We start from the raw sequence: 18,693 nt of genomic DNA, 5'->3' as shown, positions 1-18,693 counted from the left end.
TAGTACTAGCTAATAATACTAGCTAGATACTAGCTGCTAATATAGACTGGTTGATAATGAGATGTAGTATGTATAAAGAAGAAAGAAAAAAAAAACCACGGGTAGGTGGTATACAATTATGGATGGACTGCCGAGTGCCGACACAGAGGTAGCTACAGCCGTGAACTACCGTACTGTGTCTGCTGCTAGTATAGACTGGATGATAAATAATGATATAAAAAATATATCACTACTGCAGCCGGACAGGTATATAATATTATATAATGACGGACCTGCTGGACACTGTCTGTCAGCAGAATGAGTTTTTTTATAGAAGAAAAAAACACCACACAAGTCACACGAGTCCACGACGAGTGTACTTTTTCAGGCAGACAATCAATAAATATAGTACTATAATACTGGTGGTCAGTGTGGTCAGGTCACTGGTCACAGTGGTCAGTCACACTGGCAGTGGCACTAGTCTCTCTCTGGCAGCAAAAGTGTGCACTGTTTAATATGTACTCCTGGCTCCTGCTATAACCTATAACTGCTCCCCAGTCTCCCCCACAATTAAGCTGTGTGAGCACAGTCAGATATTAATGACGGACCTGCTGGACACTGTCTGTCAGCAGAATGAGTTTTTTAAAGAAGAAAAAAACACCACACAAGTCACACGAGCAGAGCTGGCCCTAACCAATATGATGCCCTAGGCAAGATTTTGGCTGGTGCCCCCTAGCACCGCCACTAGTTCTGCAGGAGATGCCTGGCATGAGTCAGCTGGCAGCTCTGCTAACGTCGGGCGCCTTTTGTTTATGAAAATGCATCTTATTTGCATTGCTATGTGGCTAGGTTGCACAAGCAGCTTCGGCTGATTAAAATGATATGCAGCATGCCTATATTCTGTGTGCGACTGCGGCTGTATCTGCATACGAAATGCTACATTACAGTGATTTCCAGGAATACACTGCAACGTAGCATTTCGTATGCAGATACTGCCGCAGTCACACACAGAATATAGGCATGCCGCATATCATTTTAATCAACAGAAGCTGCTGGTGCCCCTAAGCATACCAAATGCCCTAGGCAATTGCCTAGTTTGCCTATGCCTAAGGCCGGCTCTGCACACGAGTCCACGACGAGTGTACTTTTTCAGGCAGACAATCAATAAATATAGTACTATAGTACTGGTGGTCAGTGTGGTCAGGTCACTGGTCACAGTGGTCAGTCACACTGGCAGTGGCACTAGTCTCTCTCTGGCAGCAAAAGTGTGCACTGTTTAATATGTACTCCTGGCTCCTGCTATAACCTATAACTGCTCCCCAGTCTCCCCCACAATTAAGCTGTGTGAGCACAGTCAGATATTAATGACGGACCTGCTGGACACTGTCTGTCAGCAGAATGAGTTTTTTAAAGAAGAAAAAAACACCACACAAGTCACACGAGTCCACGACGAGTGTACTTTTTCAGGCAGACAATCAATAAATATAGTACTATAGTACTGGTGGTCAGTGTGGTCAGGTCACTGGTCACAGTGGTCAGTCACACTGGCAGTGGCACTAGTCTCTCTCTGGCAGCAAAAGTGTGCACTGTTTAATATGTACTCCTGGCTCCTGCTATAACCTATAACTGCTCCCCAGTCTCCCCCACAATTAAGCTGTGTATCGTTTTTTTCAGGCAGAGAACAAGAACAGAACGGATTATTATTTAAATATTAATAAATTATAAAACTGCACTGGTGGTCAGGTCACTGGTCATCAGTCACTAGTAGTATAATATAATAACTCCTCCTAAGCTCCAGTAAGTATAGTAATGAACGTGTCTCACTCTCACTCTCCTATTTTAATTTCTAAACGGAGAGGACGCCAGCCACGTCCTCTCCCTATCAATCTCAATGCACGTTTGAAAATGGCGGCGACGCGCGGATCCTTATATAGAATCCGAGTCTCGCGAGAATCCGACAGTGTGATGATGACGTTCGTGCGCGCTCGGGTTAACCGAGCAAGGCGGGAAGATCCGAGTCGCTCGGCCCCGTGTAAAAAAAACTGAAGTTCGGGCGGGTTCGGATTCAGAGGAACCGAACCCGCTCATCTCTAGCACCGACACCTGTAGTCCACACCCACAATGCACCTGTAATTAAACACCTGATTATTCAGGGGACCCTCTGGTATCTGTGCCTGAACCCATGACTAGCCGGGGCAGAGTAAGTGTGATGCACTATATACAGTGACTGCAGTTTTTGCATGCCTAGTACCAGTGGGGTTTTACATAAGGTCACGCATATGCACAACGGCCAGTGACATGCGCAGACCACCTGAATGCGGCCGCTGCGTGTGAACATACAGCTGCATCCAGGTCTGAATCAGCCCCAGTGTCAGCTTTGCCACCTTCGCAACATGCCTTGTGATGGCATATAGCCATTGCATGTTAGCCATTTTATGGTTTAACCATTGATGGTTTGTTAGGGCACATGCGCAGTGGGCAGCTGAAGTTTGTGCTTGTGCAAAAGAGCTCTGCTACGGGAATATGGAGTTTCTCCATCCTGGTCTTTACAGCAGGAGTGACGTCAACTACCATCGGAAAGAAGCATGAGATGGCAGCATTGAATAGAAAAAGCACCTCCACCAGATGGGAAACCTCATTGGCTGCCAACCTTCGGTTTCCCATGGCTGTCCCTACACTCCTATGCAGAACAGAAGCAATGAACCAGTGGTGAATCCGTAACACACACAAATTCTCCTTTGGGCGGGGGCAACCTCCCTCTCCTCCCTGAGGCCTTGCTCTCAGCTGGCTCCTCCTCCTGGGGTAGAGGTGGGTGAGAGCTCTGCCCTGGGGAAGAGAAAGATAAGTCCCAGCTGCCCGTAGGAGAAGGCGCATGTGTTTAGCTGGGCAAACACTATACAATTATCTGGTAGATCAACTGCCAGATCTGGCTGGTTATAATGGAAATCTGGTAGTGGATGAAAGCAAATGACAATCAACGATTTATTCCCAAACACTGGAAAATGGACAGAAACTGTCGTTCATACAAGTTGGTTAAATCTGTGATTTAACAAATTTGTATGAACTACAGTTTTTGGGGGTTATTCCGTGTTGATCGCTCGCTAGCAGTTCTTAGCAGCCATGCAAACGCACAGTCGCCACCCACGGGGGAGTGTATTTTCGCAGGAGTGCGAACGCCCGTGCAGCAGAGCGCCTGCAAATATATTTTGTGCAAAACAAGACCAGCCCTGTAGTTACTTATCCTGTGCGATGATTGCTGGGACGAGTGACACGGTAATGACGTCGGATAACCACCCTACAAACGCCCGGCCACGCCTGCGTTCTTCCAAACATTCCCAGAAAACGGTCAGTTGACACCCATAAACGCCCTCTTTCTTTCAACCTCCTTGCGAACGGCTGTGCGAATGGAATCGTCGCTAGAACCACTGTAAAACCACAATGGACTTTGTACCTGTACGACGCGCGTGCGCATTGTGGTGCATACGCATGCGCAAATTAGCCGTTTTTTTCACTGATCGCTACGCAGCGAACAACGGCAGCTAGCGATCAACTCGGAATGACCCCCTTTGTCCGTTTTCCAGTGTTTGGGAGCAAATGGTTGATTGCCATCTGCTCTCATCCATTCCCAGATTTTCATTCCAACCAGCCAGATCTGGCAGATTATCTGCCAGATAATTGAATAGTGTATGGCCAGCTTTACTGATGTGTTACTGATGGCCTCCTGGCTTTTTCCACTTCAGAGAACTAGGATTCTCCTCCAGCTTTCTAAACTGTCTCAATCTGGAAGGCAGGACCCTGCCCTCAAAGTTGGGACTATCCTGCATAAATAAATGTAAATAATTAAAATACTCTATCTGCATGTATTGTTGCATTTAAATTTTATTATTGAATACACATGAAAGCGATTACCGCCTTAACAGTAAAAATATTCCACTGTCCTAATATGTGTGTATTGCAATAATGTTTTTTTTATACCTTATTGTAAAAAGAAAAAAACAAACCCATGAAACACATAAATGTTTATTTGCCGGGGGGAGAAAAAAAAAAAAAAAAATATATATATATATATATATAACACACACATACACACACACACACACACACACACACACACACACACACACACACACACACACACTATATGTAATACAGAAGTAAATGTCTCTAAAGTCACCAAACTGGAGCTCAGTAGAATAAAATGTTAACATACTGTATAATATAATATATGTTAATTCTCTAAGCATTGTGGTAAATGTAATCGCCTGCAAGTTTCAGACACCTTCAAGTCATACTTACCTACATTTTATTTCTCCTCTCCGGGAGAAGCCCGGAGAGGAGACGCTGCAGGTGTATTTGGGGGGCGGGGCAGGACTGTGACATCACTAAGCGATTTGCGTCATATTAACCCCTTCTCTATCCGACGGACCCGCGGGAGGTTATCTCTCCATCCTGCTCGCATCACTAGGGTGCGAGCAGGATGCGGGAGACCTGCCCACTCTTCCGGGGGTGCGGGGGGCTACCGTTTTTTTCCAGGAGAGTAGGTAAGTATGCTTCAAGTTTCAACTATTTAGCTGCTAGATTTAAAGCAGCAACAGTTTAAAAGGTAAAACCAAGTTAACGTTATAATGGTGGATAAGTCGGTGAAAACTGGCAGGGGCCAGCAACTCGCAGACTTGCATTACATTTACCCCTAAGTGTTGACTAAATTTAAAGGGGTAGTCTAATACTGCCCAACATCCCACTTTATTGTGCTTTTTGCTATGGGTCCAGTAAATGATAGGTAAGCTGTGATATCTGCGTAGAAGATGGGGGGGGGGGGGGGGAGTGAGAACCTTCGCAGGCTGCAGCAGTAGGTGTGTCGTATATGCGGCACTTGATAGGAGTAGCAGTCATCCAATCAGATGCAGTAAACACCCCCTTAAGCTATTGTTCTCTGCCCATCATCTTGTAAAACACTGTGCTCTGGCAATTGTTAACAAGTAAGCTCTAGGGGCCCCATCTATGTTCTTCATAGATGCACTGTCAAATTATAAGGATTGGGGGTGTTGTGTAAACGTTGATCTGATGCAGCTCATATTTTTATCACATTGGAAACTATGACTTTCAGGAATGCATTATGGCCCAAATTAATGTCACCATGCAATTATTTATTATAGCAATAATTTAATTGACATTAAAATGTATAATACAGTGTCAGGCACGCTTTGGGTTTAGGCAGAATTCAGGAACAAGTGAAGGGGGAGCACATTTGGGAGATTGGACGCTAAGTTGAGCTGACAGCGTCAGCCTTCATTTTTAAACCAATACTTTGGATCAAAGTTAAAACAACTTTGCAGAATAAATGGCCCATAAATCCCTAAAGAATGCAGGGTAATCCGCCCGCTAGCCCTGGGGGGTGGACACAGCAAGTGCTCCATGCAGATGTACAGACAGCAGGCTCATAACAGCAGTAAACCCTTAAGGGACCCAGCTGGGGATGAGAACAGTGTCCACCTGCCAGTGACTACGGAACGTGCTTAAGGCAGGTATGGGAGACTATGTGCATGTAGACGGTGCGAAAAGGAAAAACATTTGTACAGACGTGTCTATGCAACAGCACAGAACAATTCCAGATAAGATTTTATATGAACTTGATTGATTTCTCGACACATCTCATCCCTGGATCACCAAGGGACACTGCTTTGAGTATTATAACTGCATAAACTCTCCACGGCTGATGCACTCACACTCCGTGCACACCCACTTATCTAAATAAATAAATACACGGACCACTGTAATTGCGGTGAAATGGGGTCAGCTTTTTATTGAAAGGGTTTAAACTAACTATTTAAGTTTAAGCTAACTAAAGTATGGTGGCAGGATAAGAACGGCCTAGCATAAGCAAACCTTAACATTAACTGTAAGAACCAGGGCCAACTGCCCGACAGGCAAGGAAGAGCCAACTGCCACCTTCCTTGCCCATCTGACTCGCCAAGGCAGGGCCAACTGCCCAAGCATTGTGGGGACAACACCACAAACCGATGAGGCCATCTGCCCACATCAGCATCGACTTAAGGCAGCAGTTCAGCCATGTAGAAGGAGACAGGAGGGCTCACCTGGTCCGGTGATGCCCTCCGGTCCGCCCCTGATTGACCATGCCCAAACTCCTCCCTGATTGAACTGCCCCCCAGGGAAAAATGTACCTATCCTATCAAGAATTACACATAAGCCGTTCTGAGGCCGGCCACCCCTAAACCCAATCAACAACCAGCCGACACATAACAACAAAAACCAAGAACCAAGGGAGGGACGGGAGGGTAACGTCTTAGGAGAACGAGACTGATTCTCTAATAACACCCTAGCTTAACTTCACACAAGTACAACCCCTTCTAGCTAAACCAATCACAGTCCCCTAGCAGCTCGGTTTAAACACTCCCAATAAAAAGTTAACCCCTGGTGTGCCTAAAGGAAGCCTGAGTACACATAGCCAGGGGTTTCATGACACTCCTGTCCTATATTAATGCCCTCCGTCTTCTTTCTGTTCAAAGTAAAGATGTGAGCGGTTTTGTCAAAACCACCCTCAAGTGTTTTGGTTCGGTTTTGTATTCCTTTAAAAAACGATAAAAATCAATAAAAACAAACAAAAGATAAAAATGTATAAAACTTCTAAAATCATGTCATTTGGACCTGTTTACATGCAATCCAAAACCCGAGGTTGGTTTTTAAATCTGAGTTCCGAATTGACAACAGACCTGAGTCGGGACTTGATTCCGCTCAGGACCCCAAAGTGGGGCTTGATTTGAATTGGAACCCCTAAGTTCTGGTGTGTTTTTATTCCAGGAAAACTGAACCACACATCTCTAGTTTAAAGGGGTGGATGACAGCCGTGGTCTGTGGGCCTGATTCAGAAATGTGCGCAAACCCGATATTTCCCGAAGCTGAGTGATTACCTTCCGACCGCATGCATCTGAGTTGTACTGCGCATGTGCCGCGATGGAATTGCAATAGCTTTGCAGAGGGGAATTGTTTGCAAAATGATTGAAAACTAGGGATCATGAAAGGCTGTACACATTCTGATTGGTGGATAATTCCAGCCATACAGCACTCAGCATGCTGACAGCCATTCACTGTCTGGCCACAGGCTGTGAGGCAAGTAGAGAATGCGGCCTGGCTGCTCTGTGTAATTCACAATCAGAGGGGCTGTGCAGGATTCTCTACCTGCATCCCAAGAAGCTCCGAAGGCACCGGCTGGGGGCTAAATGCCTCCGGTCCAACCCTCCTCTGCTCGAAGGCCCCTGAATCGTGGGGCCCTGGTCAGCTACCCAGTGAGACCATACATTAAGATGGCCCTGGGTGGGTATCTCAGTACAAATAGAGGCGGCTGTGATATTTGCATATTGTTGCACAGCTGCTGCGTACACATTTTCAGCTGCAAATACAGCTGTGTCTATTCACTCAGTAGCCTGAGGTCATTACAGTTCTCTTACAGCTCTTGTGACACTATACAGCAGATGTCCCCACTACTAGGGAAGGAACTACAACCCCAGACCACCACATACAAATAGGCCTATCGCCATGGCAACATAATGGTGACCAGCTGCCTAAGTGGCCACACAGACATAAATGATAAGTATTAAAATTGTATTTTCTAGTTTTCTCACAAAATTATGAATTTTTTTTAGTTACGCATTTTGGCAGACATTGGGGCTGATAGCATACGGGGTGCACACACCCACAAGGCACTGGTCACACCCACACCACACTAGTCACACCCTCATAACACTGCCCACACCCACACAGCACTGGACAGCTCCTCCCCTTCTCAGTATAGGCACTTGAACATTTTCAGCCCCATGAGGCCCTTTGTCCAATCCTGGATTTAGGGAGATGGTGGCATTGGTCAAACAGCAGTGGTCCAGAGAAGGATGCTACCAATCTACAGTAGTCAGGGGTCAGGGAGGTAGTGTAAAACCCTCTTTTAAAGGGGCAACTTTTTGCAGAGATAACTGATGAACAGGTTCTGGCAAAGCTGTGTCCGGAATAATTTGTATTTACTTTGTGCTGAGCTCTGGAACACTTGTGTTTCATTATTTTTAGAATTTTTGCGCTCTCCTTTCTGCTTATAGCTTTCTCTTCTAGGTGGTCGCACCACTTGGCTGCGGGGTTTGCACTAGGCTGTGCTTCATGTGTGTTTTCCAGTATCACTAAAAACCTAAACAGTCAGTTTAAATTCAGAAATTACTTGTCATTTCCCTTATGCGGAAGAGTCAGTGGGAAACCACAGTTTGGTCATCTGGCATCCCCCAATGTCCTACCAGAGAGCACATAACCATTGTATAACCATTATGCTTCACACCAATACAAAGAGGATAGACTTCCTTGATGCATGGTGGTACAGTGGTTAGCACTGCTGTCTGGGACAATGAGTCCCATACAGAACAGGGCCCTATATGTGTGAAGTTTGTATATACTTGGGCAGGGGCGGATCCAGAAAAAAATGACAGGGGGGGCACCATGGAAGGGGCAAGTACATTTGCGTGTGGCTTATGTTTCCACCACATGGGGTATGTCTCCACTACAAGGGGCGTGGCTTCACAGGACAGGGTAAGAGTAACTTGCAGTAGGTGACAGGTAGAGTGACAGTCAGTGCGTGTCAGCTAGTGGTTGATGGAGAGTGACAGGCAGTGGGTGACACAGTCGGAGAGAGGGTAACTGGGAGAGTGACTGACAGTGGGTGATAGAGAGTGGGTGGTGGAGAGAGTGACTGGCAGTGGGTGACAAGGAGAGTGTGACATGCAGTGGGGGGATAGGGTGACGGAGAGGGTGATTGGCAGTGGGTGACAGGGAGAGTGGCAGTGGGTGACAGCGAGAGGATGACTGGCAATGGGTGTCAGGGAGACTGGCAGTAGGCAACAGGGAGAGGGTGACATATGAGTAAGTGTAATGTGGGCTCCTATGACACACATACAGTATAAGTGGGGAGGGAAAGGAGCACACTTAAAAAAAAATTTTTTTACATTTTTTAATACAAAAAAAGTCTGTCATCATCATGCATGATATAACACTTTCACATAAACAACACACACACTTCACTGACTCACTCACCTTCCCTGGGATAGGTCTCCCACAGCACAGAGCCCACTCCCGCGGACCCCAGTAATGCTCCCCAGCAGTACCCAGCATGATAGTCAGCGGGTCCAGGCACATAACAGCACCCCGCTGTATTGTGGCAGCAGGCAGCAGCCGATCCTCCTGGGACTACCGTGGGTCCGGGAGAGAGTTTGAGCACTCAGCAGGCTAGGTGCACTCCGCTGCACCCAGCCTGCTACATTAACAGTATGGTGGCGGCACGCAGCCGCCGGGCCTCCTGGGACTACCGCGGCTCCGGGATTGAGTTTGCGCACACAGCAGGCTAGGTGCACTTCGCTGCACTCAGCCTGCAACATTAACAGCACGCAGCCGCCGAGCCTCCGCGGACAACTTCCCTAGTGCCGGCTCTGTCAGGTGGAGATTGCAGCAGAGCTGTGGCTGCTACTCTCCAATAAAAAAAAATTCAAAAAAATAACTGCCACAAATGACATGGGGGGGCACGGGCCCGAGTGCCCCCCCCCCTGGATCCGCCACTGTACTTGGGTTTCTTCCAGGTGCCGCAGTTATTTCTCACAGTTCCAAAACATTCTGACAGGTTTGATTGGCTGCTGACAAAACAGACCCTAGCTGGATAGAGAATTTATGCTGTACAGTGTATCATTGTAAGGGGCAGGGACTAAGCTGGGTGAAGAAGTATTCCTCAGAATGGAGACATAAGAGAATGTTTACCTAGCATTGGTTCTGCATTTTCTGCAGTTCACCGGCGGGATTGCCCAAAGCACTAGAAGCCTGCTAATATAAGTGAACATGGGAGCACAATTAATGCTGTTATCAGAAGTATAGAAACCTCAGTTTCACCAAGTGGCACCAAACTTTCCATGTGTATTTATCTTTTGTTTGTGTGTTTAGATTTAATAAATCAGTCTATGTCTATATCTCCTATATAATAGCCCAGATCTGTGACTTTGTGACTCATTTGCTAACGCTGGTGGGCGGAGTCACAACACTGGGCGGAGTTAGTCAAATGAGTCACAGATCTGGGCAAATCTATAGGAGACTAGGAGCAGAAGCAGATGGTATGGGCATGGCACAGGCAGGGGTGCATACCTCCCAGCTTTCTTCAGGCAGAAGGAGGGACACACAGGCGGCGAAAAGGGGGCGTGGACAACGAAAAGGGGCGTGGCTTCAAGGGAGGGCCCCCGTTTTCGTCAGTGAGGGGTCATGCCCAGCGCTTTGTGAGCTGCTGGCATGCCCCCAGGGGCAGATTATGAGTCCGGGGGGCCCAGGGCACTTGAAACAGGGGGGCCCTATCTCATTGCTGTGCCTGCTGTGGGTTTGGGGGCGAGGCCTAATCGTGCCCACGTGGCCACGCCCCCTTATGCAAATTCCAGAGATTTTTTTTTTTTTATGGGATTTTGGCCTCTCAGCTAGGGGTAAATCCAGAGGGGGTGGTCGCTCCCCCCTACACACCCGCACAGGCAGAAGAAAGCAGGGAGACTGCTGCCTCCCTGCAACACCACAGACCTGCCAACACGCAGCAGCGTGTGCTGACTTTAGTACAATGCTGCTGCTGGCAGGACGTGGAGCTTCAGAGCTGGGACAGAGCTACTCCAGCCGGGGAGGCCCCTAAAACTGTGGGGCCCACGGTACGTACCCCCTGCCCCCCCCCTTAATCCAGCTCTGCTGCCGGAACCCCCCCTTAATCCGTACCCCCTGATGCCCCCTCTCCTCCTGTCTCCACTAAATAGACGCTGTGCGCATCTATTCACCGCTGCTCTGCTAAGCAGAACAGCGAGTTCAGGAGCTTCCCAACTGCCCCCCCCCCCACCGGGGGACACTGCGGCCCACGGGTGGGACAGCGGGACAGACTCCAAAAAATGGGACTGCCCCGTGAAAATCGGGACAGTGGGGAGGTATGGGGGTGTGTGAGGGGGTATGCTGTACAGACAGACGGGCACCGGCTCACTGTGTGCTTGACCCCTCACATCAGCATACTCAGCAGGGTCTCTCTGGCGCGGAGGAGCATCACTTTCTGGCACACTCCACGCTTCTTAGCTGCAGTTTTGTGGGGCACCTGCCGCTGTGCAGGTTCCGTACTGCCTCTGTTATCTCCAGCCCAGGCAAACCCACCGCTAGCTGCAGCGCTGCCGTCCGCAGTTAGGTGCGCCCAGCTCCTTCACACACTTTAGCCGGCGGATAGCGCTGCAGAAGTCCGCGCTGCTTGCAGGCTCCGACCCCCTCCTCCCTCCAGCCGCAGCGTCTCCTGGGAGCTAACCAGTCACTCCCAGTCTCCCCTTTCCACAGTGCCCAGCAGCCGCGAGGTCCGCACCGCGTGCATGCTATGACCCCCTCCTCCCTCCAGCCGCAGCGTCTCCTGGGGGCTAACCAGTCACTCCCAGTCTCCCCTTACCACAGTGCCCGGCAGCTGCGCGAGGTCCGCGTTGTGTGACTGAGGAGGGGGGGAGGGATGCGGACGGGCAGAGGAAGCAGGACTCCAGCCTGAGAGAGTCAGCCATGCCAAGTCTCCAGCAGCAGCAGATCCCAACAGGTTGGAGTGGAACAGCAGCAGCCAGCAGCAGTGACTCCAGTAATACACATCTGTCTGTCACCACTGTTCTGTCCCTAATACCAATCTCTCCCGTGCCCTGTGTTCTGTCATGATCCCTGTCACCCCTGGCCTTGCCCTGTCACCCGTATCCTGGCCCTTTCACCCTTAATCTGGCCCTGTCACCCCTGTCCTGGTTCTGCCGCCCCTACCCTGGCCAAGTCACCCCTATCCTGTCCCTGTCACCCCTGTCCTGGTCCTGCCGCCCCTACTCTGGCCCTGTCACCCCTGTCCTGGTCATGCCGTCCCTACCCTGGCCATGTCACCCCTATCCTGTCCCTATCATTTCTGTCCTGGCCCCGTCACCCCTGTCCTGGCCCCGTCACCCCTGTCCTGGCCCCGTCACCCCTGTCCTGGCCCCGTCACCCCTGTCCTGACCCCGTCACCCCTGTCCTGACCCTGTCACCCCTGTTCTGACCCTGTTACTGCATACCCTCCAACTACCTTTTTGGCAGGTACAGTACCCGCAGCGCCTCCAGACCCCTCCCCAATACACCACACCTCCGTACCTTCCCCTCCCCCACACGCTGTGCCTCCAGACCCCCTACACCACCTGCGGCTTCCACTCCCCCGCCCCTCCATCACCCACAGCACCTCCAGGCCCCCTCCACCATCCACCCCCCATATATGTCTCCCCCCGCACCTGCCCCCCTCCACCCGAAGCATCTGCAGACACCCTCCTCAATCCATGCCCCCCCCCTCACCTACCCCTCCTCCACCCACGGCACCCCCACACCTGCCCCTCCACCACCTGCAGCGCCTCGAGACCCCCTTCCCCATCCGCCGCACCACCTGTACCTGCTCCTCCCCCACCCATGGTGCCTCCGGAGCCCCTTCCCCGTACCCCCGCCCCTTCCCATCCCACAGCACCTCCGGAACCCTTCACTCATCCGCAACATCCCCGCACCTGCCCCTCTCACACCCGTGGCACCCCTGCCCCTCCCCCACCTGCAGTGCCTCCGGACCCCTCCCCCATCTGCAGCCCCCACTCCTCTGCCCCTCCCCCATCCGCAGCACCTCCCGACCCTTCCCCATCCGGGCCCCCCCTCCACCCGCAGCATCTACAGACACCCTCCCCCATCCGCAGTCCCCCCCGCACCCGCTACATTCAGTACATCATGCCCTGCAGGTGCTGTTCACGCTGTCGCAAGGGGCTGCGCCTCCTTCACCATCGTACGCCCTTTCATTGTGCAATATTTAACCACTAACAAAGGAATGCAGGTAATACTCCATATAATACAAATATTGAACCCCAGAAAGGCATGCAAGGGTTAAGGGGGCGTAGCCCCTTGCGACGGTGTGAAGAGCGCCCGTAGGGCGCGATGAAGCACCTAGTTACATATAGTTATCATCTGCATATGTTATGGTATAAACATATACTGTAGAACACACCTAGCACCACAGGTCCACACATCATTCTCTCTTGCAATTGTACTTTGTGTGTTAATATTGCCCCTTTAATATAATCTATAAATAATATTGCTCTCTTAATAAAACAAAACAATAATTTTTACCCCTAATACACTTATAAAATAGTACATCCCACGTGTGAGAATTATCAATGTTATATGCCGCCTTATGGGCCCTACACACTTAAAGATTTCACTGGATATTGTTCATATCTTTTAGTGTGAAGGCACCAACGATGAATGATGCGCGGCCCCGTGCTCGTCCATCGTTGGTGCCGGCTCGGTCATACCTGCAGGCCAATATGTACAAGAAAAAAGATTTTGTGGGCGCACTGAAAAAATGATTTAAAAGCGGCTGCTGGTTTTGTAATCACAATTTTAATCACAATAATTAAAAAATTAAACAATTTATAATCTTTACATACCGTAAAAACAACTAGATGGAACTAGAACACTTATCTTAGATCTATAAACTTGCCAATATCTTGTTGTGTTTATACTATTGGTGGGCTGCAAGAAAACGTATACTTTTTTCTTTTAGTTAAGTGTACCGTAAGATAGCGCCCACTTTTTTGTATATTGTTTCCAATATGTACAATCTCGTCCATATCAGCATGCAGGGCTATGGAGCCTGGTGACGAGTGGAGTGAAGGAACTTCACTCCCACCGTCAAACCCCCCCCCCCCCCCGCGCGCGCATGCCGCCTGGTCGCCGAGTGTGTAGGGCCGTTTACTCAATCCATATTGATTCTCTCCATTATAAGTGTAATGTGATTCCTCACCTTCTGATTGGCCAGATAGATGCAGCAGTTTTGCGGAAGAATTGCGGAGGTTTTGGTCAGAAGTCCTAGGAAGAAAACCCCACAAAACGGCAAGATAGATAGATAGATAGATAGATAGATAATGGAGACATATTAGTGTCATTTGCCTAATGAACTGTGTTAATTACTAGAGAATTCAGCCCAGAGGGAGCAGTGCTTGTAGTAGTGTCATGTTATAAGTGGGAGTAGGCTGCTGCCCTGGAGGTAGATGAGATAAAAGCTATAGATATTCATAGCCAAATAATATGGTTATAGACTATGGAACCTTGCCAACGATCCCTGCGCCTCCTACAGCATTACTTAGCCATGCCTGCCTCCTCTATGTATTGTGCAAATCATCAGTCACCACAAGAAGACCATCTTCAACTGGTCAGGCTAATTCAAGCCATGAGGGGTGGGGAGACTTATCAAAGTTTGGAGAGAGATAACATGGAGAGAGATAAAGTACTGTCCAATCAACTTCTGTCATTTTTCAATCACAGCCTGTACAGGTAGGAGCTGATTGGCTGTTATTTTATCTCTCTCTACTTTATTTCTCTCCAAGCTTTGATAAATCTCCCCTATGTTTTCTGACAGAGCCTTGTGGCCTTATAATGGTCTTTTGACCAAAACTTCTGCATTTTCTCCATCAGATAATTCCAGTACCCAGGCAGGCCCTGACAGATGATGACAATGTGGCTGATGGGGGCCTGCCGTGGTATAATGACAATCACGTGCTTTCAAAAATGAGCCTTTTGTTATTAAAACGTCTCTATAACAGAAGTGCAGCCATGAAAGGCAAGGCCACCGATTTTTGGCTTTAAAAATCAGAATGTGGGCAGGCATTGTACCCTGGGCAGCCAGGTTAGTAGAGTGCTGAATATACAGTAGGCTTCTTGTAGCTTTGGAGTAACTCATACTTACCTACTTTTAATTTCTCTTTTCTGGGAGAAGCCCACAGAAAAGACTTTATGGACCAGACTGTCACATTACTAGGACCCGCCTGCATTGCAGCGATTTGAAAATCATTGGGCAGGGGCCGGGGTTAAATTATGCAATTTGCTTAATTTAGCCCCACCCCCACTACACGGTGTCGCAAATACTAGGTATAATCTTGTTGGAATATAGCACACTCAGTACCTTGTCTTCTGTGTATACATTACACTGGGTGTGCATCCTCTAGTGTTAACCCTCTAGTGCTGGAGCATCAGGGAGGCGGAGACTGATGACACAGTTCCTCCTGCAGTGGAGAGAGAGAGAGACGGTTCCTCCTGTAGCGTGTGTTGCACTGCCTGAGCGGGACGGAGAGCAGTGGGTGGTGTGTTCCTTTCAACGGGAGTCAGTCTGCATGGATGTGCAGCCTTCCATCCCATACTGTCAGTCACTACCTTACCACAGCCGCATGACGTATAGCGATAAGTACCGCGCTTTCCCTGTACCAGCCTGTTTTATATATGAGTGAGTTACTGCTGCTGCAGAACATCTTCCGCATTAACAAGTGTTGTATTTGCATGTTAATAAACAAGCGTTCTGGTTAACTATCAATTGTGTGGATTAATATCACTATCAAACACCGCAACACTCTGCCAACAAATCTCACCTTGCCCGCTTCACCAGGAAGTGGGTGGGATGTGGGAGATCGGGCCACTCATCTGTGAGTGTGGTGGACTACCTAAAAAATCGGGAGAATAACTTTTATGCATTCTGTGCATGGGAGCAGTGGACGCAGGGTGAGATACGTAATGTCTGACAGACAGAACAAAAAGTAATATCCACCTAGGAGTCTATTTTCAGGTGAGAACGGGCTTTTCAAAAATTTTCCAATTTCTCTAAAGGTCAAGACTGGTGACATCAGAGATTTCTTCAGTGCCCATCTATTTAGCATCACTTTCCCATGTCCCCATAGATCTCTATGTGGAGACAGGCTTCACATTGCTGGGTAACACCAGCTTAAGATAACATTACCCGGACTTCCGGTGGGTGGCGCATCCAAGATGGCCACGTTTTAGAAGAGCTCTTCTCTAACAGGCCCTATCCATTGCCATCCACCCGCTCCTGTGTTGCCTGGCTCGACATCTTGCCTGGCCCTTGCTCCCTGGAGGCTGCTGAACCCGGTGGTACCCTGCTCGGACGTGTGGCGTGGCTGTAGGCCCTACTCCCCAGAGTCAGGCCCCTGATCGGGCCGTCGCATGGTGGGTGCTGGTGTTGCTTCCTCCTCTGCCTGGCTGGATCTCCCCCCGACGCTGCCTTACCTCGGGGGTCACTGCCTTTCCCCGCTGCCCTGGGACCATTTGCTGTGCCTCCTGTGACCGGGCTCGTTGTGGCTGCTCACCTGTCTCGTTCCGGCGCCTCTGTGAGGTGAAGCTCCCTGGCGTCCTGGCTGACCGGACCCTCTTCTGCCGCTGCGGTGTGGGGTCACCTTCGCTGGGACGACGGCGCGGTTCTCCTCTTCTTCCCCAGGCTCGCACCCTCTGCACTCCCGCCTGCCTGCGGTGCTGCCGCGAGGGAACTTTCTGGTGTGGCGCACTGACCGCTGGATGCCCGGGCAGGTGCGTGACCTACGTGTGTGGAATCACCCTGGCCGCTGCCCCGTGTGGAAGCCTGTCTCCCCCCTCCACCCCCCCAAGGGTTGACTGTTCGCGCCCACTGTATATATAAGGGCTGCATTGTGCACTGCTGGGATCATCTGGCGGTGTGCTGTGGGAGTTGCGTAACCCACACTCCTGCTGTGCTCGTGTGCTGCTTGGGGGGTCCTGACTGGTGGGGCTATTGCGAGAGGGTCAAGCTGGAGACCCCTATACAACTATTATATGCCTGAGGATCCTGAGTGACTCCCACTCTCCCCATTACTGACTTTCAGATAGACTTGCTGTCTGTGGCTGCATTCCCCCAGAGGAGACCCATTGACACTGCAGCCTCCCTGATATCCTATCTGTACAGTGCTACCCCTGTGCCTGCTGTACTGTGAGGAGGGCTGCCCTGTATGACGTGCTGTATCTGGCTAATTGCATAGCCCATAACTTCCGCTGTGCCTGTACGTTTCCTGGAGACCCCTATACCTCCACCATGCATATGTGGGTCATATATGGTTCCTAAAATTCCCGCTGCTGCTATCCCTATATGCCTGCTGTCTGAACTGAGGCCGTATTCCTCCCTGGTCCCCCGCCTCCATCGTATTACCCCTGCATGACTTACAGCCGTGGTGGACTTTTGGGTGGCCGACCACACTGCATCTCTGATTCTCCTGCGGCGCCCTGGCTTGTGGTGCTGCCGTCTGGGTGCTGTGATCCTGAACCCCTTTGCTGTCGCTGTCGAGGACCCTGGACACTGCCGAGCTTCCAGGACATTGCTGAACTGCTCTCCACTGGGTTCCTACTTGGTATCATAGTCATCCCCCCCCCTTTTTTTTTTCTTTCTTCGTACTCTTTACTCTTTTCTTTTTTTCTGTTTCCTTCTATTGCTTTGCCCTCTTCCCTTCTGTAGCTCTATCTCCCATTTCCATTCATTTGTTCTCACTTGTTTTCACCTGTTCCACCATACTCCCTTCATATAGGCTGTAATCATTTAGATTTATATACTGATAGTGCCTATCTGTTTGTTTGTTTGTTTGTTTGTTTTTTTCATACATATCTTTAAATTTATTTCTCTTTATTTATTTTTCCTGCCTCAGCTGTTCCGTTCACAACTGTTCCTTTGTGATATTCACCACTTCGGTGTCAACGTTATTTCCCCTACACTGTTTGAGTTTGTTCCTCATTAGTTACTCTGTAGGTAAGGGGTGTGATACTAATATATTGTTATGTGAAATTTTACTTATCCCTTTGGGGCGTTATACTTTACGATTTCAGATGTGTCTCATCTGATACTTCTATTTACTGGTGAACCGTGTTTGATCCTTCTGGATCTTCCCTTTTAGGCACTTAATAATTGATGGAGAGGTTTCTAAATAGGACCGTTTCTGAAAATATGGTCAGAAACGGTCCTATGGTCACATAAGATCGGTGGCTCTTCCCCTTCTCATTTGCAACCCGCAACAAATATGACTGGGAATCTTGACCCTGCACACCAACCTGACACGGTCCACAATGTGGAGTCCTCGGCTGACTCGTCCATTGGCATGATTCGGGAGCTCCAAGACAAATTAGACGATCTAGAGAATAGAAACCGAAAGAATAACCTTCGTTTGATAGGCATCCCAGAACATGTCAAACCCTCCCACCTGGGAGACTACCTGGCATCTCAGTTGATCCCTGCTCTTTGTATCTCTGACAAGATAGAGTTTCCCCAGGTTGAGAGAGTTCATAGGGTGGGGATTGAGAGGGATGGTCCTAATCCTCCTCCCAGACCGGTGGTGGCCCGCTATTTTGATTATAGGACGAAGGAAATTATATTACGAGCATATAAGAAATTGGGCAAATTGGTCATTGACGGTAACCGTATCTTGATTTTTCAGAATTTTTTAGTGGTAGTTACCCAAAAACGCAGGGCATTCTCACCACTTTGCAAATTTCTACTGGAATCGCAAAAACGTTTTGCCCTTCTTTACCCTGCCAAGTTGAGGGTCACTGATAATGGCCGTACCTTATTTTTAGATGACCCGGACGAGGCCCGTAGACATTTTTTGCCCTCTCCCTCCCCACTGAGTTCACCAGTAGCATCCCTGAGGTCTCCCAATCGCTGAATGTTTGTACGGATCTATGTGATGTTCTCTTTTTCTTTTATTTAGTTCCATCATCCATTTAGCGATGGAGGACAGGGTTTTGCTTTTCATATGTCCCTCTTAGGATAATGGTTATTATGTTATCAATTAGGAAACTGGCTTTCCTTTTTCT

The 18,693-nt window shown here is 49.2% G+C and overlaps 1 protein-coding gene across 1 annotated transcript in view; it reads left to right on the top strand.

Moving 5' to 3' along the window:
- LOC134957107 (coiled-coil domain-containing protein 3-like) overlaps positions 1-18,693 on the top strand; it is a 119,098-nt gene that overhangs the window by 48,729 nt on the left and 51,676 nt on the right. The window lies entirely within an intron of this gene.

This window comes from Pseudophryne corroboree, chromosome 9 (assembly GCF_028390025.1).
Source record: "Pseudophryne corroboree isolate aPseCor3 chromosome 9, aPseCor3.hap2, whole genome shotgun sequence".
Taxonomy (NCBI): domain Eukaryota; kingdom Metazoa; phylum Chordata; class Amphibia; order Anura; family Myobatrachidae; genus Pseudophryne; species Pseudophryne corroboree.
The sequence above is the reverse complement of the archived record's forward strand: the minus strand, read 5'-3'. Positions and strand labels throughout refer to the sequence as shown.